The sequence below is a fragment of the Patagioenas fasciata genome, chromosome 6 (assembly GCF_037038585.1).
Source record: "Patagioenas fasciata isolate bPatFas1 chromosome 6, bPatFas1.hap1, whole genome shotgun sequence".
NCBI lineage: Eukaryota > Metazoa > Chordata > Aves > Columbiformes > Columbidae > Patagioenas > Patagioenas fasciata.
Genome location: NC_092525.1, coordinates 27,719,403 through 27,746,430, shown reverse-complemented (window position 1 = coordinate 27,746,430; position 27,028 = coordinate 27,719,403). Strand labels below are relative to the sequence as shown.

Below are 27,028 nucleotides of genomic sequence, written 5' to 3'. Positions count from 1 at the left end.
GGTGAGGTTCATCAGCACAGGGAACAGTGGAAGACATGGCTGGTTGCTGCCTTTCTGGTTGCTTCACTGAGGCATTTGAGCACTCCACAGCAATTACTCCCAGTCTAGCACATTTGGTTTGTTTTACAGGACAATGTCATATAGCTCTTTCTATGGCGGCTGCAGCTATTGCCTAAGTCAGAGGTTGCGGACAAAACTGAACCGACACCACCTTCGCATTCCCTCTGCCCTGTGTTGGCGTGATATTAAATTGCACCCCCCATAGCTTGTTCCATTTTACACTATATGTCAAAACCCACAGTGGGTCAGGGTGATATCTGACACCATGCAGCAAAGTCTCAGTCAAACTCTTTAGCTCTGGCCATGTTCTTTAAGCCCAGCGTCCACTAAGATCTCTTGGTGTGAGCCAGAGGTGCCAGGTGGGCTATGGGTGCCATCAAGACAGCCAGCACAGCTGCAACACACTTGGTAAACTAAGCCCATGCAGTAATGTTCACTGCCTTCAAACAAATTCTCAAGTGTTTTTGTAACAAAAGAACACAAGTTTCACTGAATGTTAAGGGACATAGAGATCTACATCCTGAGGAGCAAATTGTGCAAACAGTTTAGAGACCAGTTTCTTTCACCATATAGTCTGGACTCCTATCTCTAAGAGAAGCAAACAGAAGGCAGACATCTAAATAGTTTTACCTATGTGGCTGTTGAACATTTGTGAAAACATTATCCTAAAAGCCCAATTGCCTGTCACAACAAAGTCAAAGTAGACATTTTACTCACTTAAAATGTAAAGGTGATGGGGTTTTGTTGTTGTTGTTTGGGTTTGTTTTGTGTAAACTGATATTTCATCGAGACATCAAAATAAATTTTCTTTTCATTCTTGTTGTCATCATTCTTGAGTTATGACAGTTACACGAAAGAGAACAAGGGAATAACTACAAAGGGAGTGATGCAAGATGCTTGGATGTCTAGAATCTGACTGAAAAGTGAAGACATTAAAATGGAAGAGACATCACTGAAAATAACCCTATTACCAAAACTGCATGACTAACAATAATTTATATGCACCCAGGAACATATGTGCACCCTCAGAACACACTCCATCACTTCACCTGGAATTTAGCCACTCAGCATTATAATATTCATACATACAAGCTGTTAGGTACCATTAATCAAAAAGCTTTTAACTACTTAAACTTTTAAACAACAATTTCATGGATTTATACTAAATTAGTAAATTATCATAACTTATTTTAATAGGTATTCAGCTAATATCTTGCATTCTGCCAAATGCTAGAGACAATCTAGGTATGTCATGAGAGGCAAATATGTCAAACTGACAGCCAGTACCATGGAAAACCTTTGCAAGTCTGAAAAGTTGTGACATGCTGTAAGATAGAGAAGCCTCAGCAGAGACCAAGAGCCGCATGGACCTCAGTAGACTTGGAGTTTAGCTCCTTTACATCTAAGGGGATCACAGGAAACCTCCAGATGCAAAATATCCAAAAGAAAGTCATCATCTTCACTCACACTACAGCATACCACAATCCACTTTGTTAATTGCTGAGCAGGAGGTAGAGCTTGGGAAATAGCCTCTTTACACTAGATGGTTTCTGTCTTCCACTGAACATGGAAAAGGACAAAAAGCTTCTCTCAACCTTGTTAGATGAGACTGTCTAACCTACTGAACTGTAGTGTGAAGAGGAACAATTTCGTTATAACCAGTTGATTCTGCTGTTGCGCTGTAGCCAGTCTTGCCAAGAGTGGTAATACCATTACTCTTTCAAGACAGATTTTTTGGTAAGAAAAAAGAAATAGGACAGCCTGCATGAGAAAGGAGTATAAAATACTCAAGTGGAGCACTTTGACAAATGGAGTTTCAAATTATATTAATTGCAATTATTGTATTTTTTTTATACATTCTATAAGTAATGCTGACTTACACATACAAATGGAATGAAAAATGGAAAGCATTACTCAGCAAAATGTAGCTCAGCTTTTTGGATTCATATAAAACTTCCCATCTTTAAAGTGATCCAAAATTTAAACTCAAGTGCTTTTCTAGATGGTGTCTAAATGGCTGAAGGGGCTTCCTTTTCTGTTTGTTCTAGCTTAACTTTTTAGTGACTAACATAGCTTTTCTCACCAAACTGCTCTTTTCAGAAGAGGTACAATGTCTGTGAGGCTGCACTGCCTAACAGTGTAGATATGAGGCTGTGATAAAACACTTCTGGAGTGTTTTTCTTCTACAATTTTTTTTTTTTTCAATACTGTGCAGATATCTTTCTCAGAAACTGCACAGAAGCCATGAATTCAGTGGCATCAAAACCACATTGTTGGTCCTTTGTGGTCAGATCTAATAAATGTTGAAAATATATAGAGATTACCAAAAAGAGCTGCCTCTCATCTCTCTGGTTGACTCCCTGAAGCACATATTCTGTTTTATAAATGAAGAAAATATATTTTTATAATTGCAGCAGGTGTGGAATATAGATGCCTCTTTATTTATGCTAATAATTAAAAATAAATGTCAGGCCTACCACATCCCTGATCATTTAAGTCACTTTAATGTTACATGAAATATAAAACACAACTTCACTAAAGGTCTCTAAAGAGAAAAGGGCAACATCACTAAATAAAGAAAGATTATTGTGCTGGGGCAAATATGAAAGATGATGGTATTCATCCAAAATGCAATTTACTTTGACAGTAATTTTTTGTATTTCCCCTGCTACTATTGAAGATACATGTGTTTGAATAAGAGCTTTTTTCTTTGAGAACCAAACTGTTCATTCTCCTTGGTCTACAGTTAAGTCATATAGTCCTATGTTAATGGCTTCTCCATTTATTACATAAGAAAAACTATTATGTCATCAATTTGTCATTTAGAGCCCTACTGCAGGATCAAGTAACTGAAGTGTCTTGAGAAACTGAACTGCAGTGTGTCTTGAGAAAAGTCATTCCTTTCAGAATTTTGAGGTAGGTTTATTTTCTTTAAATGGTGAACAAAAAAATGTGAGGAAAGGCATGAACAATTCCTCAGGGCATATGCTTTTATGTGGATGCTACAGAGACTTATTCCAAATCCCCATTTTCAGTCTCTCTGCATTGATATTCTTGGATACACTGTCTACCTTTAAATCAGAGAACTTTTTTTCCTACCTCTTTATTCAGAGTGGTCAAGTATGATTATGACATTGTCAAGAAAAGAACCACACATCTCTAATTGAGTTTTTGTTTGCCATCATTTAAATTCTGAAACTGATTTCAGATATGCAGTCTTAAAAGTGAAAAGAGTTAACCCCATTAACTGCATTATCTTTGGATTCTATATTTTCCCAGAGCAGATAAGGCTTCAACTTAAACTTCTACCCAAAATAAGACACCATGCAAACATAAGCAATTAAAACTCACATAGAGTTTAAATGTGAATGATGGATGTACAACAATTTCAGAAATCTTATTCTACCTCAAAAATGAATGTGGTGAAGGCAGATAATTAACAAATCGATTTCCAGAGTTTGTTCCTGAATTATGAGAAATGATTACACATTGTTTTAGTTCCTGTACTTTGATCCTCAGGGACCTCAAAAATCACTCCAAAAGGAGAAGTCTAGGGACAAAACACAAGTGTAATGAGGTACCATTGTGAACCATTCCCAACAAAAACAGGCATTGTAGAGTGACATCATTGACAGCACTGTAGGAAGACAGACCTCAATGTCCACTGAAGCTTTAACCTGAAACCCTTGGATATATTCAATAGAAGTCAGCATAGCCTAAAAGAAACCAATTACTGTATCTTCATCTCTGATTTACAGAGTTGTCACACAACAGTTAGAGGAGAGAAGGCAGTGTGAATCATTATGGTCCTGCCTTATACCACCCTCAGAGGAAAGGCAGAAGTGTCACTCTTTCCCTTGGTCTGCACAGACCAAGGTTAGATGTGTCACCACCTCCTTGCCCACCCCAATAAGACCAGTCCCCTCGCACAGCTCCCAGCTCCACAGCCCTCTGCCAGCAGTAGTCTCTGGCCTTCACTCACACTAGTGCTCTGCATTCTCTTCTGTGCACCCTGTCTTCAGACTCTAAACCCTGTTAGTGCAGTCTTCTGGAATAAGTTTGTCTTCATTATTTTTTCCCCTCGCTGTTGTCATTGACAAACCATATAGATGTAGAACAGCCCTTGTGGGGAGTTCTCTTTTAGCAACTACATTGGTTCACCACGTGCATATGTTGAAAAAAAAAAAAAAGAAAAACCACAAGAAGCAGGAACATGTCTATATTTTAACATTGTTATTATTCTCTGCATAGCTTTTATAAATTACTTCCCTCTATTGGCAACCATTTATGTCCAAAAAAAAAAACCATCTCAAACTATAGCAATGTTGACTTTTTTTGCTTTACCACTGTGCTCTCCTACTTATGTTCTTACAAGGTAAAATTAGTATAAGTGGCAGCATGTTTCCACAAGGCACGGCAATGAAGCTGTCATATCAGGAAAGCTGGTTTGTCTCACTAAAAAAATTACAGAGAACACAAGCCACAGAAGGCTTTTTGCTGAGAAACCATCTGCTTTAACTATCAGACCATTTCCTGCTCGCTATCTTATGCTATTGTGGGGTAAGGACTACAAAGAATTTCTCCCCCTGTCAAGCAGTCTCCTTGCACAAGAGCCTGAGCTCCAGACAGCTTAGATATGACTCTTATGACATTCGTGTTTAAAAAAAAAAAAACACAACTATCTTGAAGACTGAAAAGTGTCAGAGAACTAGTGAGGAGATACCTTCTCCTTGGCAGTGAGAGCAGGAGTAGCTACAGGGGGGCAGGGACCAAGTTTCATCACTTGAGGACAGAGTCATCTCTGCATTCAGGAGTCCAGAATTTCTCACAATTTCTCCAGCCTTACAGTACTCCAGCTTTCAGGGGACTACCTATGCTGAAGTAGTTATTAAGCTACTATTCACACTTAGTCAAAGTGGAAAAAAGGTAGACAAGCAAGCAATGGCAGTAGTTGCTATTTAATAGTCACACACCTATTTAGGACTGTTCATCTACACTTTCCACCCTCTCCCTCCTGCTGAGCATCTCCCCACCGTCTCTGAAGTCTGTTGCAGTAACTGTTCTCCTGTAAGAAATTCCCTTGGGGTATTGCACTGTCCTGCACTAGTCTTCTTCAGTGGCCAGTATTTCATTTATGCTTTGTTTCTCAATGGTGCTTTTTTCTAATGTGTCTTAAATCCCAAAACAAGTTCATGTCATTCTATCCAGTTAGTGTCTGTCCAGTCGCCTATGTGAAATGAGTTTGTGACCATTTTCCAATTTTGCATCAATAAATCCATTATCCCAGCCAGCACGTGTGCTTGTCCCACGAGACTGAGTATTTCATCTGAAGTCCTGCAAGTGCCAGACCTCAGGTGCTGCTCTGTGACGTGGTTGTGACAAGCAAGACCTGCTCAACCAAACCATGCTTGTTGTCTGAATGCAGCATCTGCTTCTACCATACAGACTTCAGTTTGCCTGGAGATATCCAGAGATGGGTGGAAGAAGGGATGCCTGATCATCTATCAACTACACCTTGTCTGCAGAAACCGCTAGTGTAAAGCCAGTGACACCAGCAATCTTGCACACTTATCAGAATAGCTAGGATTGCCCATCAGTGCTGCTCTTAGCTTATCTGTGGTAAAGCAGCCAGGCCAAAGACGCATTCAAAATAAGGATGCACTGTGAGGGTACTGGTATTTCCCTGCTGGGGCAGGGTTCCCAATGCAAAGAGAGCTAAACCACATGTGTCTGTCCAACCCTGCCATGCTGTCACTTCCACCAGTGGTATCAGCCCTCCTACTGCCAGATTTCCCCTTTGCACACAGGGAGCAAGGAAAGGGCATTCATGCTGTTCCCATTAAATGTGAAAGCTCAGGAGTAACTCAGACTGTCAGGATTTATTCTGAATCACCTTTGCCCATAATAAATAGAAGTCCAGTTCTCTCATGGTTAAACAAAATGAAATGCATGTAGTGAAAAAAATTAAAGCTGCTGAGCCATTAGATGACTCATAATTACATGCATAAATGTTCCGATTTTAATGGTGAAAGGTGTGAGTGTTAGTAATTAATATTAGATGTTGCCAGTAAAGATTAAGCTTAGTTATCAGAACACTGGGTGACCTCTCTAAACTCCAGATCACTGCAAATGAAATCCTTTTTTTCATTACACAGTTAAGTGTTCACATACAGCATCCTATTTCTGATGAATATAGCAAGCAGAAGGGGTATTTCTTACAGTGATTTCCCTACAGGTTTGAGAAGCCTGGAGTGGAGAAGAAGGAATTTAAACAACTAGCTGCTGACAAGTTGGTTATACTATAATTACTATCATAAATTATTTTTACCTGAATTTTCCGTTCTATATTCCGGTTGTGAAGGGGTGAGGTTTTTTATTTTTTTGGACTGAGCATTTTAACTACACAAAATATAATTTACATACCAGGAAGTGTAATTCCAGGTCTAGTTTTCAACAGTAATTCTAGAGAATTAGAGAAAAATACTTAACAGCTGTTCCCCAAGTGACAATTTTTGACTGCTGAGCATTCAGCCCGCCGCAGCAGACCATGTGCTGGACAGTCTATGGGGAAAAAGAGAAAAGTATCCTCTGCTAAAAACTGATGCTAAAAGTAGCCACCGCATTATTCACTTGCTTACTGTTTATTTCTGTTTCCAGCAGAGAGCAGGAGACCCATTTTACATAACGTTCAGTTCAACCCAGCTGCTGGTGGGTGGGTGGCCATGTCCTTCCTTCCTTGTCTCTTTAGTGACATGATCTGCCCTGGAGCCCTTCAGGCACATAAGGGAGGGTCACCTGCTGACAGCCACAACAGCACACATTGACCCTCCACAGCCTCCTTGGCACTGACTGGAGCAGCCATAGACTTTCCGTTTTTTATGCAGCTGATAGGATCAGCACACAGGGAAGGAGTACTGTTTGGGAAGAGGGCAAGGGCAGCAGGCCAGGAGAACCCAGCAAGAGCTCCAGGTGCCTCTCCCTGTCAGTGCTCTCACACCTGGCAGCACCCCAGCACCACACCACATGCACAGCAGCAAAGGAGAGGATCCCAGCCCATGAAACACTCCAGTTCTGCTGTGTCTGGTGGGAACAGCACAGTAAAAGCAGGCTTCCCCAGCTGTCCTCATATCCCACCGCTACTTCCAGAGCAAGCTCACCCAGACCTACCTATCACCTGTTTTTACATGGCACTGTCACCAAGTTTTTTTCAGTTACACTTTATAGTGATATGCAAAGTACTTAAAGATGTAAGCTGTGAAAAGCAATTAATTTTCATTGGCCATTCAAACTTGACAGCTATGCTGGAATAACCTGGCTGCTCAAGCCTCTCCCCAGCCTATTTTGCTGCAGCATTAGATCATCCCTAAGTAGGGGAAAATGGGATTCACTTCATGAAAACCTGAATAGAAGTGATTTTTCTTTTACATACCAGAAAAACATTGACGTGAAAGAGGAGAAAATTGCATTAAACAGACTCAACTCTATTTGCTAAATTATTAATCCAACAAAAGCCAAGCAAAGAACACACATTCTAGAAATATTGGTGGTTTTTTTTTTATTAATTAGCCAAAAAGAAAGAAGCCTCCCAGTAGCTTGCTCTAAGACTCACTTTTGCTTCATAAAGAGGATTTCTAAACAAGAAAGTTAAATTGGTTTGCAATTAGCATAACTTGTAATTCATCATGTGTGTGAACTAACAGGTATATTAATATCACCATTTTTACAATTACTCCTTGTAAAAGCCCACCCATTGTACATCATACAAAGGAATCATGCTGGGCTTTATGGCACACAAAATGGTCCCCATGGCTGAAGCAGCTACTGAGGTTCAGAAAACTTAGAGGTTATACTTGGGAGTGCAATAGGTCCTCTTCACCTGATAGCTTTCAAAGGCTGGTTCTAACCACTCTTCCCAACTACTTGCCTCAAACACAGTGCCAGGATAAAACTTTCTATATCTTCAGATATCTGAACAAGGCAATGGTTTCACTAGGTGATGGGTGGTCACTCAGCACGCAACACTGCACAGCAGCCACCACCAGCCTCCAGCCCGGCTCAGGCTCCCAAACTGGCCAAAAGACTTGGCTCTTTCTCCCCTCAGCTCTCCCCTCTCCCAAGAGGATTTACCTGGGGAGGCAGGCAAAGTCTTTACCAGGTGAGGCAATACTCAGCAGGATGTATCACAGGGACAAGAGTTGTCTTGCTACTACAGAGTTGCTAGATAAAGCAAGCATGAAACCAAATGGAAAGCCATCCACCTTATAGGCTTTCCAACTATTCCTCTGACTTCTACCATAAAGCCACAGATAGGAGCTAGGTTTATCAGTCTGTCCTATTCCTGGTTTAGGAAGAGATTTACTTCAGTTTCTCAGATAGCTTCCTACCCAATATTGCTGCCTAAACAATTTTAAAAGCAAAAATTCTTCTCCTATTCCTGTTCCCAATTAAAATACATGTTACAGAGTCCTTGAACACAGGTATTCCTTTTCAGTTTTGGTTGCTTGGTTGGGGGGTTTTTGTGTTGGATTTTTTTTATTTGAAAGAAAGTGTGACTGAAGTTTATTTAGTTTCTGTAACACATAGATATATACCACCATCATTCAAGTTCCTCTTGGAGAGGGACCTCCAGTTGGCCCTGCTTTGAGCTAGCAGATGGAACAGCAATGTAGTGTTTGCAGCATTACTTACAGATACCTTATTAAATGCACAGTGTGCCCTGCAATACTCTTAGGAGCAGTTATCTGGCAACAGCACAGTATTACCAAGTCAGTTACTAGATGTCAGTCAAAAAAAAAAAGGCAACAAAAACATCCATAGCATTACATGCCTTGGTAAACTGTGATTAAAGAAATAGGTAATTATTTGTACATTAAAGTACCCAGGCAGTAGATCACCTGATTCTCCTGTAACATTCTCCTTGCTGCAGAAGTTGTCTACTAGAAGTTTTATTTAGCATTTTTTGCTTCTTCACTTTTCGTCTTTAGCAAAACCTTTTCCATCTCAATAGCACAAGCAGGATTTTTTGATAGATACAGAGCTGCTGATGGCAGCACAGACATCTAGTATGGTTCATACCCAGCCCACTCCAAGCAGGCAGGCACGGCAGAAGCTCCACATAACTTGGGACAAACAGGCAACAGCATTCCTTCCGCAGTTGTTTTGCACTTGTGTGCATAACTAGGAACCAGATTGCCAGTGTCCATGTCACTACAGCCTTATTCCACCCAACCACTAGAGAGGAGCAAGAGCTGATGCTATGACTGGGATGATGAGCTGTGTTTCCTCTGCAGCAGATGGAAGTAGCCCTGTCCTTTCAACATCAATATTGCTGCACTGATTTGTACTGGTCAGAGCTGGACACTGCCTTCATTACCACAGAAATACTTCAGATAAATTATTTATAAAATGCTTCACTGCCTGTGCTGTATTAAAATAACATACACTTCTCCCTGATCAATGCCTCTATGGTGTATGCAAGTGTATCTATTCATCTAAAACACAAAATAAATCAAATATTACTAGCTGAAGACCAAATTTCTCATTAGTTAAGAGAGGAAAAGAGCAAGTTTGACATTAGCTTTTAGAATTAATACCAGTCTTGAAGTACCACTCAGCAAGACATACCTCTCCTCCAGATCTACTGTCAACTCTCCTTCTATAATACTTATGTGTGCAAGGGTATAACCTTAACTTCTATGCCTGAACTTGGAAGTGTCCATATGTTCAGTTTTTTTTTTCTTTTCCTGACTGTTATAGGCATAACTACATAAGTGATATAATAGTAGTCTCCATTTTAAAAGCTTTTTCTCATTAGTGTCTGCTCTCAGTTCTATAAATCACTGATCTGTACATGTGATTGTGCCCTGCCATACAATTCCAAGCACCAAAGTAGACAAATGAAGCTGTTACCAACCAATGCTGTTTGACATTTTCAACCCATATATTTTGAGAACTTTTTAATTACATACTTACTATGATTTCTGATTAAACCAAAGTTGTTTTAAATGGCACCTAATAAATCACACCACAGAATTATTCATATTGTTCTGAAATACAGTGAAATTATTTGTTTGCCACGTTTGTGACTTAAGCCCATCTTCCATTAAGAAAAAGTAAAGTAAAAGATAGTACATCTAGATACTTTGGTAATTCCAGATCTCTATTACTTGTTCTGCCCTGTCTTGCTTACCCACCAAATGAGGATTTCTACATCTTCTTTAGGTAAAAGAAGACTTTGCAGCAGGTATGCGCACGGCATTGCCTGCCAGTGAAGGTGGTTGTATATACTGCTTTGTACCAGGGCATCTGTACATCTAGAAGCACAATGGTTTGTGGTCAATTTTCATCCTCACAAAAGTATTACAACAAAGATTCAGGAATTATCCTGCTAAAAAGCACAGATTCTCCACAGCTAAACATTTTACTGAGAAATAAAGCAACTAGTAACCTATTTTCTTCATCTGTTCAGGCCTTGTTTCTGTAAAGGGTGACTTTTAGACTTTTTTTTCTACCATCTCAAGCCATACAGCCCTTATTTCCCCCTCATTTACAATAAACAGCTCAATAAAGCTGCAGCCAGTTTCTAGAAATACCTACCCATGAAGGAAGAGTGCTTGACTTCCAAGTATTTTATGTAAAATCCAGAATTAATGACCACAATATCAAAAAGCCACTTATACTGATCTAAAAGAAGTCTCATTTGATCCTTCTGTCATCTGGAATATGCAAATACCTGTATTAAATACAGTTACAATCACTTTTATCCTCATAGGTCTGTATGCTTATATTTCATTGCAGTGAAAAATATGACCATTGCCAGCTGAAGAATAGGACCTATTAATTCATGGGGAAAAAAGTAAACTTTTTTTTAGTGCTCTCTATATATGCAACAGCTCTTTCTCCTGCGAGGATCTCATAGTCATATCTCAGTACTTTGGAACATAACACCACTCAACTGTTGTGTGATTCTTCAAGATACAATCTAGAGTTATTACTAGGAAGAGGTTTGTTTACTTACAGGAGATTAAAATATGTACAATACAGACTAGCAAAGGATAGACACTTGTGCTTGCTCAGCATTAATTTATGCTTTAAAAGCCCTCTTCATATGAAACATTTGGGATTTTACTACCCGTGACAGCCCAGTTAGTATAATACTTCAGGAGAAAGGAAGGCTAGGAAACAGTTACTGTAATTCTTTTTTTGAGTAACACAGGAAGAGACATCCACAATATAGAGGATATTTGGCTTACAGAGAATATTGCACACAAAATTACTAGCAGTCCAGTACACAACAGGAGCAGCCGCAACAAGGCTGAGCTATAGCACACAGACTTGTTGGAATGGGAGAGTTTTCAGTGTTCATTAGCATGACACAAATGCTGCTGTTCACACAACTGCTATGATAGAAATAGCTGTCTTCCTATATCACAGGCTATACCCTTCAGCCAGCTACGACAATTAATCTGCCTTCTACTCCTGAGTTCATGGGTCAAATTCTGGCAAAGAAAAGGAGCGATCGACAATTCAAATTCACCTCAACAAAAACTAAGTAAATTTCTTGGTTTGTTTTGCTCTTTATCTTGAGAGAAGGTCAGGTTTATCACTGTTTTCCCCTGGCAAGTTGTCCTTGGAAAATACAAAGCCATTAGCCAAAAGCCAAACCAAAGGCACTGGCACTTGCTTGCCTTGAAACTTCACAGGGCAGCTACATTGAAGGACAAAACCCCAAAATCAGGTTTCCAAATTGACCACGCAAAACACATACTTTAAAATCCTGGAACACAGAATTTTTAAAGTTTCCTGCTATCTCAGTTGCTGGTTTCATGCCTTTCTCAGGGAATCACACCGCAGAGGAATTTTAATTAGACACTTCTTTACTGGACCACCTACCTTCAACCTGAATAGCAGGAAACAATCAACGCCTTGAAGAATAAACTGTCAATCAAAGCATATCCCTACATTTGTTTACCATGAACTTCCTCAGCCAGAAGAGCACCGTGAAAGCATACTCCTGTTATTAACCCTATCCACACTGCAGTGTCAAGAATGGGACAATTAATCCATTTTTCATCTACCCTTAGCACCATCATCAAATAAATTCTCCCAACAATAATATTTTGTTTTATTCCCTTACTCTGCCACTTAAAACACCCCGACAAAAGCATTTTTCAGCAGCCATTTCGACCATTATAAGTGTTAATACTATTGATTCATTTTGCAATATAAAATATTCAATTAAACTGCACACAACACTAATGGTGATCACCAGAGATCAAATTGAAGGGCAGCCAGAAGTCACTTATCTATCCTCAAGTCTGGTCACCCCCTCATTCCTTGCTAAGGAATGTGAAGGAACAGATTAATCAAACACAGTGGCCATATGTTTACTTTTTTCTTTTTGGTAAGCAATCAGGTTTCCACAGTCAGAAAACCACAGACAAGTTGATGCCTGATTTTCTCAGCACTCATGGCTCACAAAATCTTGTGTTTGTAATCAATCTGCAGCAAATAGCTGTGGTTCTACCAGTCACCACAGCACAAAAGGGAAGACAGGAGCACTGTGCAGGATGTATCCTCTGGTGCTGGAAAGCCTTCTGACTGAGCCATGCTGGTTTAGGGTTGCTGGATGCTGAGTGGGACAGAAAGGCAGATGTGCAAGCAAGACATCAGAGAACTACTTTAAGACCATCAACATCTGGCCTACATTTTCATATAAAGAGCCACTAAGTGTAAGAGTTTTGACTGAAATACCTCTACCATTTATTATAATATTTATACCTTGAAAATTATTCCTCCCCCCCTACATCCCAGGCTTCATTAAGGGAGAGATAGGGAAGAATAAACATGTGGATCAGAAAAATCTTAAATTAATGGACTGACAGTTTTGTGGATGATGATACAACTGAACTTATTCACTTTTTATCATAATGTCTTAACCTGTGGTAGAGAAGGCCAAGGTCAGCAATGTATTTAAGGAAGTCTTTACAACAAAGCAGACAAACAACCACACTACTGGCTACTACCATCGGATCATTAAGATGCTTAGAATTAAGCACAGGCTTAACTTATTGTTAGATTGTGGCCTTAACACTGGTAGAGCAGAAAAAGTGGGAGATCCTGAACATTTAACTCATATCTTACAAATACATTCCATGACTGCAGGATTTTGAACCATTCAGAAAAAAAGAGGTTCCTGTATTCCTCTGGAGTGAAGGCTGTGGGTTTAAATTTAGGAATTTCACTTGTAGTGAGTGACATTTGAGTAGGATGGTCAGTGTGGTTTACAGAAATTACATGCCAGCCTGAGTGGCTGCTGTTGTGTCCCAGCAGGTTACGTAGAACAAGTATTTTGACCCAATTCTGGCATGACTGTTGTTTAAAGCTCAGCCTGCAGCTGACTGGCTCTCCTGCTTTTACCTCTTTCTCTTTCCAATGTTTGTTTGTTGTTTTGTTTTTTGTTTTTTGTTTTTTTTTTAAATAGGACTTTCTGCTCTAGGCATGCTACAATGGACACTTCCTGATGAAGCAGATCTTTTCACCAACACCTGGAGCATCTTAAACCCTGGAACAGCCAGATGGTGCAGAGACCATCTCTCTGCAAATGCCATTATAGCAATGAAAGCAGTGTCCCTGCAGACAGAAACTGTCCCTTGGGAAGGGAAAGGAGGAGAGAGGACAGGTTATTTGGGCACAGCTTTCCTAAGGGTCATTTCCTTATGCTGCTAGAAGTCTAGCACACTGTGCCGTGCAGAGTGGAAACCACAGGCACACAAATAAGTGAGCCTATTCAGAACCCTACAGCTAAACTGGTGAAGCATTGCTCAAGGGCCATATTACACAGGGGCCCAAACAGCAGTTGGTTTTGTGGAGCTTTAGGATTACCCACTTAATCTTCTTAAAGAATGAAATAGAACAGCCATAGAAGGCTCTTACAGAGGAAGATCGCAAAGTTCATCAGCTGAGATGTGATTGTAAGAGAGCTAATCAGTTTATCCACAAAGTAGATGATAGTATTTGTTCTTTGGAAAGCTCCTCAGCTTCCTTGGAGATAGTCTTTTCTCCCCTTTCCCTGTCCTTGTCCCCCTTCTGTTTACTCCCCTTTGTCCATGTACACAAATTAACACTTTAAGTTAAATATTTCATTTTAACCAAGGGAAAACAAATACATATCAAAACTTTTTCCTACATACCAGTGGTATTCCCACGGATTACAGTAACAGTTTTAAAAATCTAGGGAAGGATCACTCCAAAATTATCATTTCCATTTGTACTTCTCACATCTATTTGTATTTGTGTTCACTGTACTACTGTGCTCAGTTTTCAACGGAAACCAGCTCCTGGGTTTACACGGCAAGCAGTGGTATGAAACTCTGAGGTGCCATACATCTGCATGGCTAGCCCTGCCAGAAATCAGTCAGTCCACAGAAAACACATATGGTACTTATATTGTAGCAAGGCAAGAGCACTGTTAACATGTCCTCTCTATGTCCAGGGCTCTCCAGAAGCTTCAGTTTCCTGACAGGGAATAATTATTCCTGTGCCTAGATGCTCATTTAAATAAGACCGTTCAGTCCATGCACTAGCATGCTCCTCCACAGAAAGTCAAGCCTTTTGTTTTATTATGAGCTACCATTAGCTACAAATAGAAATAGCACCTAGCAGACAAATGAAAGTGGAAACCTTCTTGACAGTGTGATCATTGCCCCCTACTTTCTGTGTTCCAACCTCTGTCCTAAACTACAATTCCAGGGAGCTTTCTTTTAAGATTACCAGAACACAAGCAATAACAGCTGCAGGACTTACTATTTGAACACACAGTTGTGGGACTTGGATTAAAAACACAAGTTTGTTTCACTTACCAGTCACTAAACAATCAGCTTTCAGCAACTCTTCCAGCTGTTCAGGCTTCATAGCTACACCCAGAAACAACATAACTCCTCTACCTTTTTCAAATGCTTACTTTTCTAAAGCTTGTTCTTAAAATCTCTTACTTAGCAACACTTGCCTTGAGGGCTTCCTGATATCACTTAGGAAATGGCCTGATTGGCCACAGCAAAATCATTCCCATCTGCAGATTTATAAGGATCAGGTGAGTCAATCAGGTACCAGAATTTGGGTCTGGTTTTGTCATCTCAGCAGCTAAAGGGCCTTTACCACCTGGGATTATTTTCATGTCAGAGTACTTACATACCTTAAGATTCTCCTTTGGGTGAAATCCCAATAGTTCATTTTTGCCATATTCTTATTTTCTCTTCTTTTCACACTTGCACTCATTGAATCAATATAATGAAGATCTGTAAGAGAGCTGTAAAAATCGTGGCATATGTTCATTAGTCTCTATGGGTCAAAGAAAGAAAATTGAGCAGAGCCTAACAGGAAACATAAATTGATGTAACTTGCATAATAGTATTTCAGCTTCCATTTATTTTTATTTGATTTTTAACCATCTCTGAATTTAGTTTAAAGTTGCAGAAGGCTTCTCTGTTTGCTAATTTACAAAAGTCATATTAACTCTAAAATAGTTAATAATGTTTAATCATTGGGACCAACTTAAATGGATTTACAGACCTGCTCAGCTGCTTTTCCAGGATCCATGTACTTCTTTCCCAGCATCTGTCCCAGTTTCCTGTGCACGTGTAGCTAGTCCAGGTCACCTCCACCTGTAGCAGAGGCAGAGAAGGGCAGAAGTAGCTTGTCACCTGCTTCCAGGGTCATGAACCACATCAGCATCACTGTACTCTGTGTGCAGTCAGATTTTGCATGTATTTTTAGGTGCCATGTTAAGAAATTATCTGATAGATGCCTTAGGAACACTTCTACACACAAGAGAAGATTTGTGTGGGAACCACTTCTGTAATAACTGAGAGGAATTTCTTCAAGTGCAACATTTATGGCTATTCTTATCTTTAGGGGATTCTGTAAACAGAGTGCTTTATCTAAACCTTTCACAGAATACTGATTGAAGAAACATCAAATCAGTTCTCTACTTTTGTGGTCTTACTCCTTAGCTGGTACTATTTATTGCATAGAACTAGCAACACCTTGACTCTGGACCACTACACTGCAACATTTACGTCTGGTGCTTTTTTTTCAAGGTTTCCTATTTTTTCCAGTTCTAGGAAGACTTACAAAGAGTACTACATGCATTTTCTTTGATCTTACTTCAAGAAAGAACTTCTGTATGTTCTACAGCCCACCTCCTCTCAAGGAAGCATGTAAACACACGCATTATGTTTAAGTGCTCTCCTAAGGATATTTCCTGAGTCAGGACTTAAACTGACATCCACAGCATGTGGTTTTCAATCCTATATTTCTTGTACATGCATTTCTTTGTGACTGATGACATAACCTGACATAAGCTCTTGTGAACATGCTGTTCACAATGTCATCTCAGAGGAGCGGAATAAGCCTGAGAAAACTCGCAGTATCAAGCCATCCTCCTAAGGTCACTGGGAAATTCAAGAGAATTCTGAATATGAGAATATTGTTTATGTACCTATGTAGAGCATTCTACTTGCTGGATATTATTTCTGAGATTAAATTAAAACCATAAAAAACTTTGTCATGCATTCCTATAGTCTCTTCAGGCAGGGCTTTATGATCAACTCCAATGGCATTTTACTTGCATAGAAAGAATGCAAATAAACTTGCCCAACTAGGCAGCCAGACCCATGCTAAAACGCTTTTTTTTCAGTGAGCTGTTAAATAAAAAGAACCGAGAGAAACTGAATCTGTAGTCTTTATTGAAAAACAAAACCAGTACTTGTCTAAAAATGTTCTGTGTTACAGGAATTGTATGAAGGAAACCAAAATCTGGATCCAAAAGTACCCTTTAATATACACCATACTCGAGATTGCCTGTCAAGCTGGGGAACACTGCAGATACAAATGCAGCCAGTGCATATGCTGGCTTTCTAAATAAAACCTGTCAGCTTCATATTCAAGAGTCTGTTTTCCATGTCTGTCTTCTCAAACTAACCTCTCTCAGCACTCTAATGTAAATTAAAAAATGAACTTCCCAAGATTGTGGCTGTTGCTCAAGAGCAGTGAGAACACTATGGATTTTTGATCGCTTCCACTGTCTTGGGTGTGGACTTACGTGGGCAGTTCAGAAGAGCTGTGGGGACGCTGGGGCTTTGCCCTCTCTGCTGCTCCCAGGGCTGTGGCAGTGCGTCCTGCACCGCTCCCCCATAAACCAGCTACCCACAGTGGAGCTATTCCAGTTCCCCCTGCTGATCTGGAACTGCATTTCCAGGATGGCCTCTACTATAAATTATTGATTATGGCTGAAATTGTGGCCTCTGAAACCAATGACAAAAATCTCAATGACTTTTCAGGATTTTTGCCACTAGGCTAGAAAGGGTCACTTTGTGCTTGTGAGACATATTTTTTTAGCAGTTAATGGAAAAGTCTCTTCTCACATTCTGTAGAGACTTGTAAAGGCAGGTCTTGATTAGGCAAAGTAGTTGGCTACTACTTAAAGTAGCAGGTTCTTTTATTTCAAAGCCCATTTGAGTTCCTACTGTCCGCAGACTGTTGCACATATGAATTGGTACAGCCTCAGTATTTCTCTGATTTCCTCCACCTAACTTCATTGCCTCCTGACTGATTTAGTTTCAGAAATTGCTTAGGAAAAGGTTTGTCTTTCTGCTCCATGTGTACCTAACACATGGGGTCCCCTCTGTGCCTGCAGCAGCGGCTACAGTAATAATTCAGCTTGGAACTAATGACTCTGAAAGTGAACAAGTCCACAGGTCATTTCTAGCTCAGGTGTGTGAGATCCACGAGCTTGGTGCCAATAAGGCACCATATATGCCATCCTCTGCTGGGTGATGTGTTCTCGGTTCAGTGCATTAGAGTGACAGTCTTGCAAGTAACTGCAAATTTTTGTAGAGGGCTTTGGATCTGAGGCAGAAGTCATGAACTGGACCTTACTCAACAGAGACTCTGGCAGACAGGCAGCGCAAGGGCATGTGTTGATGGTAATCTGCATTACTAAGCCGGTAAGTGACTTGCAGCAGTTAGAGGGTTTTCACAGTATTTATCTTAAGACCTTGATGTAATGAATTGCAATACTGAAAGTTAATAAGCTTATGTACGTGGATCATGATTTCTAGACCTTTCTAAGAAAAGGAGGTTCAATCTTCAATCTGATCAGTGGCAAACAGAAATAGGTGTGCTTGAAATACAACAGTATAACATCAAGATAAACCTGCTGATCATTCCCCCATTCCCCTTACAGAGACACTGTGGAAAAAAAGGCCTAAATTCATATTTTGAGAAGCCAAATAGCTAAATTACAGTATTATCTTCTTAAATGAAATACTTTGTTGAAGTAATAAAACAGGATAGAATCAATTTTTATTGTTCTATCATGCCTCTAAACTGATTGCAGCTGTAATAAAATTAGGGATCCCATTTCACCTAGAGCAAGGAAAGTAATTTTATTTACTTTTTTCTGTCACGCCCCCACACAAACGCACGCATGCACAGAGCACTTGTTAGCTCGCTGATTAAATACTTTGTCACTTAACTCTGAACTAATTAAAGAGAATTGAAGCTGCCTGTATGTCAGCCAACATAGCATTAACTGAAATTCCTGTGCTTCACTCATTCCTCATCTGCAGAACTGGGGGAGGGAGATCCTTTTCACTTCTTTCAGCCAGCAGTTCTACCAATAGATCCATCCTCGGCTGCTGAGATTTCTTTGGTCAATAACTTTTGATAGCTGCACTAAACGAATAAAATTTCCCAGTATCTGCAGTTTTGTCAGCTTTGTGACCCACAAACGCCCAGCGTGTGCTCAGTGGAAGTGCAGTAGGGAAAGATGACTGAGAGTTCAATGCTGCTGTTCTAGCTGGTGTCTGACACATGCTCCTGGTGTCAGAGGGCACACAGACCCTGATTATCCAACCGCTGAAAATGTCTGTTTGTCAAACTAATCACCAATTGTTAGTACAAAGTTCCAACCCCAGGATGTCTACTAATTTGTAAAAATCATAGCTGTGTTTATAAGAGTTTTTGTTTGTTTGTTTTGAGTTCGAGACACAAATCCTAAAGCCTCAAAGTCTAGGGACTAATTAAAAAGTTTTCCAAGTCTTTACATTTGAAAAGTCGTGATTTCTAAGCCTACATCAAGGTTCCTGAGAGCTTGACTTGCAAACTTCAAATTTTGTCACCAAAGCAGAATTATAGCCCAGGGAAAACATATCCGCAGGAAAAGCCATCTCTTTCCAAAGTTAACTACTTTAAACAAATGCGTTTGTCCTCTACCCTCCAAATGAAACACACTGTACTGACAAATGAAGTATAGATCGGTTAGCTGCTTAGGTACTTGTCTGTGTTTGTAGTTTATGGAGCTGATAAATTAATCTAAACCGACACTTTAACTATACGTGTTTCACCATCACGTTTTTTGGAATATAATCAAGCAGATGGTGCAAGAACATCACAATATATTTTTGGGTTCCCAGAAGGAGTTAATATTTTTTTTTTAGAGTGGCAGCTCATGATATATCATAACTAAGGTTGTGTCACCCTTTTCCCAATGAACTATGATTTTCAAAGGTTTATGATGTAACCATAAAAATTCATTCAAGATAGAAAAATAGCCTGAAACCAAGAGCTCAGTTTTTGTTGATAAATGTCAACCAAGCCATCCTATCATTACAAAGTTTTCATTTTATAAATTTTCCCCATGCATTCATATAAATTGTTGGGGGAGAAGTGAAAGGGAGGGGTCCTAAAAATAAATAAGTTATTTAAAGAAGGTAAATACTTTGTGGTTTTATGTCAAATTTTAAAGAGGTTTAGTACCTGCCAAACATTTTTTTTTAATTATAGTTGTGCATGTTATAAGTCAACAAAAGCACAGAAGCTCAAAAGAAAGAACAACAGTCTTACTTGGCCAAAGCAATTTTTAACATCTAAATTGGAAAGAAATCAGGCTTTTAAAATTTCCATATTTGTACATCCCAAAATTTGTTTCCTTCATTTCATCTGCCAGTTGTAAATAATCTCTGCCTTTAGGATATTTAAAAGCAGCAGTAAAAAACAAAACACCCCCAAAAAATAAAAATAAAATTAAATTAAATTAAAAAACAAACAAACAAACAAACAAAACCAAACAAAAACAAAACAAAACAAAACAAAAAATCCCAAATGCACACACAAAAACATCAAAACCAAACAAACAAACCACAGTTCATAATATCGGGCTTAGCTAGGGCTGTCAGGCTGTAGAAGCATCATCTTACTCCCACTACGAGATGGGTTGACTCCACTTGTGTTTCACTTTCCGTTCACAGGTGAAAACAGAAGCAGGATAAGGTTTGGAGAAGGAAAGTATCAGTCTTTTCTTGAGCTTCTATGATTGGAAAAATTTGGTTATTTTTATTTTGGATACATTCAGGTATGTGTATACAGACACATGCACACATGCCTTTTGCTACTGTACTTCATTTTAAATATATCAAGCTTGCCCTGCTTAGTATCTCTTGTTGCCTGTGTTTCATTACACTTTGTCACCCTATGGCTTATACTACATTCTAAGATTTTGGGGGCCCTGTGCAAAGTAAAGATGTACAGGGCTATATCCACTTCAAAACTTAATTCCACAAACTAAGCTGTGCATTATTTCTTTTTGGAAGTACTGCAGATTAGACAGCAGATGAGATGAGAGAAAACAAAAGCATGTAGCATTTCAGGGCTCCCTCCCTCCCTCCCCTATCATTGCACTCCCTGCTCTCTCTCCAGTTTCCATCTCCTTCGTGTTTCTTGTCATTTTTTCTTATGGTTCTGTTTTAGGGTTTTTTTTGTCCTGAGCCTTTAAAATAGACCTTCTCTGTAAAATTCCTCAGACACTCATATGAATAATTCCCCGTGCACGTTGTATAAATGTGGCTTTGGTAGAAAGGCACACAATGGCATGCAATGGTCTCTGGGAAGCAGAGCACAAACCAACCCCCAAAGCTGCTGGTGAGCAGGACAGCAAGTGCCACCAGACAGCAGCAAGGGGCAGTGAGCTGGGGCAGTGGAGGGAAATTACTAAGGGGTGAGTGAATTGTAGCAAATTCTCTTGACTGCAGAACAAAATTACCTGCAGTGGGAGGCCGGGGACACGTCACCAGCTCTGAGACACAGCTCAGTGCTGCGTGCAGGCTATAGCTGACTCACTTTGCTTTGCCTGGCTAAAACACGGGCTCATCCCAAACAGCCTCTCTGCAAGCACCTGTCAGGGACACACATGGCATAAAAGCCACAGGAATACACAGGCAGAACTGACTGGCCCATCAATGGACAAAAGCGAGGAAAAAATAATAATCAAAGTTTTATGCCCTTGGCCTCCGACTGTCCTAAGAGCTGAATTAGTGCAGCAGAAGCCAGTGACCGGCTGTGACCTGGGTGCTGTGTTACATACTCCAGGGCAGATCCGCGACCCAGCTCCGTCCCTGGAATGCTGCTGTCCACTCTGACTTTTGCACATCTGAACATGAGGGTGATCCTCAGCTATTCTTTTATGGCAAGTTCTGGTTGGGCTGCACCAAAACAGACAACAAAAATAAGATTCAGAGGACATGATTAATACAAGATAAAAGTTATATGCACACAAGACTAGAAAAAATGTTTAGCATCTACTGTGAAACAGCATTGATTAGGTATTACTTCAGATGACAAATCTTGTCCTACTCCCATGTGAACGGCTGGCAAATGTACTGTTATGATCAGGTAGAATTTGGCAGGTTAGGGGTGCTGGGGTTTTTTTGATCAAGATACTTCATTACAATCACAGGCTATTAAAAATTCTTTATTAGTTTATCAAGACTATTGTCTGCATGAGTGCCAGTGAGTGTCTCATGTCCCCCTAAATAGTACTATTATTTGATACAAAAACAATAACATTACAGGTTAAAAAGTTGCCAACATACATTAATAAAGCCTTTTGAAAGTGCAGGCTTAATTTGCACTGTTTGTGATCATTTAACTGAAGAAAGATTTTTGTCCACATTTTTGTTTATCCAAATAGTTGATTGCTTCATGACCACGATTTCTTTTGTTGAGACCATCATCAGCAAATTTGCTGATGACACCAAGTTGGGGGGCAGCGTCGACCTGCTGGAAGGCAGGAGGCTCTGCAAAGAGATCTGGATAGACTGGAAAAATGGGCTGATTCCAATGGGATGAAGTTCAACAAGGCCAAGTGCTGGGTCCTGCACTTTGGCCACAACAACCCCCTGCAGCGCTACAGGCTGGGCACAGAGTGGCTGGAGAGCAGCCAGGCAGAAAGGGACCTGGGGGTACTGATTGACAGGAAGCTCCACATGAGCCAACAGTGTGCCCAGGTGGCCAAGAAGGCCAATGGTATCCTGGCCTGTATCAAAAATAGTGTGGTCAGCAGGACAAGGGAAGTGATCCTTCCCCTGTACTCTGCATTGGTGAGGCCACACCTGGAGTATTGTGTTCAGTTCTGGGCCCCTCAGTCCAGGAAAGATATTGAGGTGCTGGAGCGGGTCCAGAGAAGAGCAACAAGACTGGTGAAGGGACTTGAGCACATGACCTATGGGGAGAGGCTGAGGGAGCTGGGGTTGTTCAGTCTGGAGAAGAGGAGGCTTAGAGGTGACCTCATCGCTCTCTATAACTACCTGAAGGGAAGTTATAGCCAGGTGAGAACTGGTCTCTTCTCCCAGGCAGTTAGCAATAGGACAAGGGGACATGGGCTTAAACTCTGCCAGGGGAAGTTTAGGCTGGATATTAGGAAGAAGTTCTTTACGGAGAGAGTGATCAGGCATTGGAATGGCCTGCCCAGGGAGGTGGTGGACTCACCGTCCCTGGAGGTTTTTAAACTGAGATTGGACATGGCTCTTAGTGCCATGATCTAGTAAATGGGCTGAAGTTGGACCAAGGGTTGGACTTGATGATCTCTGAGGTCTTTTCCAACCTAGCCAATTCTGTGATTCTGTGATCATTCAGCGTATGTTCCATGCCTTTTAAACTCCATACCTGTAAGGAGCACCCTCTCTTGTTTAGATCAGAGAGATTCATACATATTGTGCTCTTTTTCTGAACAGATTTGCCTGGAACACTTTCAGGCTGACATTAACAAGATAAGGAAATATGCAATAGAGATGTGCTGTACTACTTAGAATCATCTTTGAGCTTAATGTTGTGCAAGTCTGGCTTGTTTTGTTGTGGGTTTTTTTTGTATTTTTTTCATTCAATGGAGGCCCACACCTATCAGTGTGGCCAGTGATATTTTTACTAACAAATTTCAACCAAAGTTTTCCCTCGACGTTTCCCATGCCAAAGAAAATGAAATCTGTTGCCTTGACATTCTGAGGGAAAAACTTGGTTCAGCAGTTCCTAAATTCTAATATTGTAAGGATACTGCAGTTCATGCTGGTTCCTTGTGTACATTCTTCTCCCAAGTAGCAAGTGATAGGATAAGAGGAGATAGTCTCAAGTTGCACCAGGAGAGGTTTAGATTGGATATTAGGAAAAAAATTTTCATGGAAAGGTTTGTCAAGTGCTGGAACAGGTTGCTCAGGGAAGTAGCTGAGTCACCATCCCTGGAGGTGTTTAAAAGTCATATGGATGAGGCTCTTATGGACATGGTTTAGTCCCAGAGTTAGGTTAATGATTGGACTCGATGATCTTGAGGGTCTCTTCAAAATGATTCTATGATTCTACAACTGTGGGATAGAATAAGACAATTTAGGGTTAAATGCTTCCAAAACCTGATTAAAAATAGATCACTTTATATGCTCAGTGCTAATTCAGTGAAATCAAGAGAAACTATTTACACCATTGGTGGCAGAATTTTTTCTTAACTATAATATTACAGGAAAAAAAAAAATCCAAGATTCAAAGTGAGATTGGCTTTGATGACAAACTTTTTGAGGCAACCACTGTCTTCTGGCACAGTACCCAGGACACACAGAACCCAAGTCATGACTCCAACTTGAGGAACCGGCATAAAGAGATGATGCTCATTAAGCACATTAGGTGACATTCTGTGGTGTCTCTGCTGACACATTGCATGTGGACTATATTGCCAGAACCCTTTAGACAAGGCGAAACACCAAGATACCTGTTTTCACCAGCCTACCATGCACATCATTTAATATTTTTAAGATACTTACTAAGACAATTTCAACTTGCCACTGCGTAAAATATGGGAAATGTCACTTATTTTAAAAGGCTATATTTAACACACACAGAAACTGCATTCAAATGCAGTTAAGGTTGTGACAAGTCATGAAATACGTAAAATTGCAAATAATGCAAAATGGGCTTCTTAGTCAGAGAAATTAAAGGTTTCAAAGTGCATGAAACATTTGCCTCCTTCCCATGCAATGCAGCAGTGTGAGAGGGTGGCAGGCTGAACAGCTGGTAGTTTGCTATGCCATCGCTGAAGAAAAAAATGTTTCTTTTTACTCTCTCTATGGAAAATTATCTTCAATTTTATTATAATGCATTGCAAGTGTCAAGTTTATTCTTAGCAACATATCTTTCAGTCACATTGTAAAAGTAATTCTAAGCAAGGGGATATGAAAAGTATTGCTAGTAAGAATAATATCTTACTTTTCCACAGATAATTTTGTCCAGAAGGGATTCAAGTCACTCTTGCAAACTGCAGGCAGAACCCTGTTCTCAGACCCTTGCAGAAGCGCTCAGTCCCAGTGCTCGGCTGTGGCTGGACATGCACAACCCAGGCAGGAAGGTCCTGGAGGCTCAGCACACATGAAGAACTCACAATGATGAAAGTTACAGCCTCTCTGTAAATCCAAAATCTGAAATTTGCTCTTATCTTTACCACTGTAAAATGCTTACATCTTGCTGCACCCATCTCCCAATGGCTTCTGGAAAAATATCTCAAGTCCTTGGAATTTCTGCTGAAATCTTAGGTCTTCTTGTGGAACTGCAGCCAAGATGCTTTCATCCTCTGCACACTTCTTGTCTGCGTGTGTCTGATAAACCTGTGAAAAGGACACTGTAAGTATTGCAAGATAGATGTACAACTGGCTCAGAGAAAGCAAGCATTCTGAGGACAGTTCATACTCAAAGGTCATGGATCCTTTTCCTGATTTAAGAGTGAAATACATCTGTATCACTTGCTCTTTCAACAGCAGAGGGAAATTTGGGCAGACTGGCGTGGCAATAAGACTCCCTCAGGAACATTCCTTTAGACTTTAGCAGTTCTGTTTTATGCAATTATTGTCTACTAAAGTGCCTTCTTATCTCTGTTGGCTGCGATAACCATACATCCTAATAAAATGCAGTATTATGAGACAATTTTGCTAACTTCCACAAAGTATTATACCACGCTAAATTTTTTGCTGCAGTCACAAATGGAGCATTGTAATTACCTGCTTAGAATCTCTGAGAAGGAAAAAATATAAATTAGTGAATCATCATGTAGTTATAATTTTCAGTCCCTTCTAAACAATGGTACCTTCAGCAGGCTACAATGTTGGTTTAGCAGCAAGTTCTTATCAAAGATGTTTTGATGTTGAGTGGAAGACTCTGATCATTGCCTTCCGGAAGCAGGAGTTCAGGTTTCAAAGTACTCTGCCCTACAGAGCAGGGTTAAGCCTTCAGTCCAGGAAAGAAGTCAGCGTGTGGAAGGGCTGAGAACTGAGATGTAAAAGTGCCCATGGATGTAGGAGCACAAAAGGGGCCATGAGATCAAACAGGGACAAAATGTTCTGAACTGGCCAAAAGCATTCCTCTGGAGCAGGATAGAAAGGACAGAGAGGATTTTTGAGGAGGCAGAGGAAAAAAAAAAAAAAACCACACACACAAAAAACAAACAAACAAACAAACAAAAAACCAAAGAAAAAGAAATAAGCTAGAAGAGCAAAAATGTAAAGAAATGAGTCTGAAGCTAATGGATGCAAGTGAAGAACACAGAAAATACGTGTCTGCACATGCACCTGGGTAGACACTCAACCTCCTGTGTACCAAATATCATCTTGGGGAAAAAGTAAGCTTTTGCGCTGACAAACACATGCACCTTCCTCTCTTTTGGCTTTCATCATTTATTCAGTTTTCTGGCTAGAAATAAATGGTTTGGCCACAATAAATTGTCAAGAGAAGTAACATCTGTTATGGAAGGCAAATTGGCATGGACTACATTAAAGTGGGATTTGAATAACGGTTGTTTTCCTCAAAATTTAGACTACATCCAATTTTTTTATAACTATAGATATAATTAATGAAATCATATTAAGTCAGGCCACACTGTTTTTATTCCTGGGCTTACTTCTCACATTGACCCAGTGTTCATAGTCCTATTTCTACTCCTAATTTTCACTGGATGTATATCAGCCACAAATGTGATAAATACACTTGCATATGCTGCATTTCTCTTTATTGTACCATGGAAAAGTACTTTATGCTGTAATAAAAACAAGTGTATATATAGTAGGAAGCATTAAAATGTAGGATCAGTCACTATATTTTGAAGAAAAACTCCCTCTTTCAGCCCTTGTGCACCTATACCTATATATTCTAATAACCACCACATCAGGAAAGTGATTCCAGTTATGTATATTCCTGATATTAACACCTTTACTGGAACAGTGTAGCGCAAACAACATAGGCAGCAATATTAATTCTCCTGTTTATACATTCTGTTAATATATGGAAATGTTAAATTTGTCCTTAATCCAGACTCCTTAAAGAGAGTTGAGAGGACACAAGGAGGAAGATGTACTCCTTCCTGCACAAGTTTCTAATTCCTGCTTGAGATTCTGGTGAGAGCAGCAACACTGGCAGTGATGCCCAAGACTTTGGTTTATGTTGCCAAAACTCATAGATGAAATTACAGTCACAGCACCTGTGTCTACTGGGGGAAATAATTTATGGGCATGTACTAGAAAAGCTGCTCTTGTCCTTCCCCTAGTTGGTCTCTTGGCCTCCTCGTCCCGCATTTTATAAACTCCAAACAATAAACTGTCATAATGAA

General features: G+C 40.0%; 1 long non-coding RNA gene across 1 annotated transcript in view; it reads right to left on the bottom strand.

The window, feature by feature from the left end:
• The window catches only part of LOC139828223 (uncharacterized), a 175,271-nt gene extending 150,254 nt beyond the window's left edge, over positions 1–25,017 (bottom strand). Inside the window, exons 1-3 of the long non-coding RNA XR_011739598.1 lie at positions 24,892–25,017; positions 15,631–15,722; positions 15,254–15,367 (exon numbers count right to left, since the gene is read on the bottom strand). This is a non-coding gene — a long non-coding RNA (uncharacterized lncRNA). The remainder of the gene's footprint in view (positions 1–15,253; positions 15,368–15,630; positions 15,723–24,891) is intronic.
• Positions 25,018–27,028: the final 2,011 nt, after the last annotated feature.